At 33.2% G+C, this 2413-nt stretch overlaps 1 long non-coding RNA gene across 1 annotated transcript; it reads right to left on the bottom strand.

The window, feature by feature from the left end:
• On the bottom strand, positions 1-2058 carry LOC107558348 (uncharacterized). Its single transcript, XR_001605473.1, has 3 exons — positions 1870-2058; positions 971-1033; positions 1-19 (listed from the first exon to the last, which is right to left on the bottom strand). It is a non-coding gene; the product is annotated as an uncharacterized lncRNA (long non-coding RNA).
• Between the last annotated feature and the right edge of the window lie 355 nt (positions 2059-2413).

The following is a 2413-nucleotide window of genomic DNA, read 5'->3' on the forward strand; positions in this document are numbered from 1 at the left end:
GGCACACTTCAACTTAGTCCTGTGAGCAGGAGACAGACATGAAACGGACAGCTTTGCTTCTCTCTCTCTCTCTCTTTTTGAGAAAAGGATGCACTGAATTTGTATTTATGGAAATAAATATAGAGACCTGTTACAAATAGGTCAAACAGGTTAATGCTAGCTTATTAGTATAACTGTGCATAGTACAAGACAAACTAAAACACTGCATACGTGTCAAGGGCCACTTTACAGTAGTACTAATGGATTCTCCATCACAGCTAAGATGGAGTTTTGTAACTAGCAAAGGGCGAAAATGGATAATGATGGCTGAAATTTTAAAATGAATGATAAATGCTGATCTACTAAATTCTCACACACCCTTGACCATCATGGCCTCATATCAAAATGCTTTATTTTTATAAAAGCATTTAATTGAGCCATCATACAGTTCTCAAGCACTTAAAAAGAAACAGATGACACAGCAAGTATCACCAAATCATCAATGAGTGAGTATACTAGTTTACTTATTTGTCCTAAAAATATTTTTTTTTTACTGGAGAATGCCTTATTATATCTGTGATACAGTAAATAAACTAAAGTAGCATCAAAAGTTGTGTGTGTCACTAAAATACAGATTCAATACAATAATAAAAAATATGTATAAAAGGGGGAAAAAAGACAAATAATTACTCAAAGTAAAAAAAATGAAAGCACTATAAATATACCGTACCGTATACCGTATTGAAAGAAGATAAGTATTTCTTTTCTGCCCTGAAAACTGTGCTGTATGAAGCAATGCACATCCAAACACATTCCTCAAGTTATCAGCATTTTTGTCTAAATATATACAATGATTTTATTTTAATGGGTTCTATATGAATACTGGTGTAGGATAAGATAAGTTATAATATATGTATTATTTCGTTTTCTTGATAAGATATGTACTATTCATATCTTTTTGTAAGGTTCGAAATAATGTTTTCATACTTACAATCTTTCCTCTGATTTTAAGTAATCAAGCAATATTTCTTCCAGCTCATGTCTCCTCCTCTCACTAAATACAGAGAAAAAAAACCAATAAATCAATCTTAATACACCTGCAGCTTTCAGAGCTCATGTGTAGCATTTAAACCATTTTTATTAAATATATAGCTTAAATAACGTTAGATCTTATTAAATAACAAGTTAAAACCAGGGAGGTTAACACATATACTAACTTTATAATACGGCATTCACCTTTAAATATAACTTTTTCTCACAAAAAAAAGAGAGCGAACAAATATTGTGATATACTAAACACAATAATCTGTGAAGGCCAAGTTAATTTTCGAACTTATTTAATGCTGAAAAAAGACAGACGAGTAAACATATGCCATACTAATTAGGGATGTAACGGTATGAACATTTCATATCACGATTATAGTGACCAAAGTTATCACGATTATCAATACTATCACGGTTTTGTTAAAATTAGATGAAAAGATTCAAAAAGAACTGATACACACACTGAAAACATTTCAATAAGTTTTATATTTGAAAATCAACAAACAACAAATACAATTAGCAGCTATATGCACTTTTTTTAGCATAAACATTAAATTAACATTAATATGCAGCCCTAATAATAATAATAATAAATCACTTATATATATAATTGATCTCACTACCGCACACACATTATTAATAAAGTATTTCTTATTTTAAAAGCTATAAGGAATCGCTCAGCGCACTGCCATTGGTTATCGCTCTCGTGCTAACGGAGTTTGAAAGCTACATTTCGGTGAGAGCTGAAATCTACTGCGCTGCCTCATTCAAGGCCCACTTAAATGTCCTAATGTTTATTCGAGACAATACATAATCTAGTGTGTCTAAACTGAAAGCTGCTCTTACCGTTCGTGCATGCTCTTCTGAATATCCCCAATCTGGTCGAAATACTCGGTGTTGCAGAAAGCCATGACTTTAGCTGTTTTGTTCGCTCAGTGTGGCAGGACGCGTTGTTTACAGCGGTTGCCAAACGCACCGTTGCCCTGGAGACCGCGCGCGCGCTGGTTGACTGAAGGGCGCGAATTTCTCTCAGGAGCTGCTACCAGTGTTGGGGAAAGTTACTTTTAAAAGTAATGCATTCCAATATTGCGTTACTCCATAAAAAAGTAACTACTTACGTTACTTAGTTACTTTTTATGGAATGTAATGCGCTGTGTTACTTTTGCGTTACTTTTTAAATCTGGACAGGGCTTGCTTGTTTGTTTTAAAAATAAAAAAGTTCTATTTTTGGCAAATATAAAAGCTTTTCACACCAAAAGTGAAATGAATAAGCCTCAGGCTGAAGGGAAAGTAGATTTACGTCCGTACAGTAGAATGCAGAAGAAGAAATTTCAACACACTACAGCAATAAACAAAAAAAAGACTTTTTTGGTCTTTAGTAATTTTGGTT

Source organism: Sinocyclocheilus grahami, unplaced genomic scaffold (assembly GCF_001515645.1).
Source record: "Sinocyclocheilus grahami isolate Dianchi unplaced genomic scaffold, SAMN03320097.WGS_v1.1 scaffold642.1, whole genome shotgun sequence".
NCBI classification, from domain to species: Eukaryota; Metazoa; Chordata; class Actinopteri; order Cypriniformes; family Cyprinidae; genus Sinocyclocheilus; species Sinocyclocheilus grahami.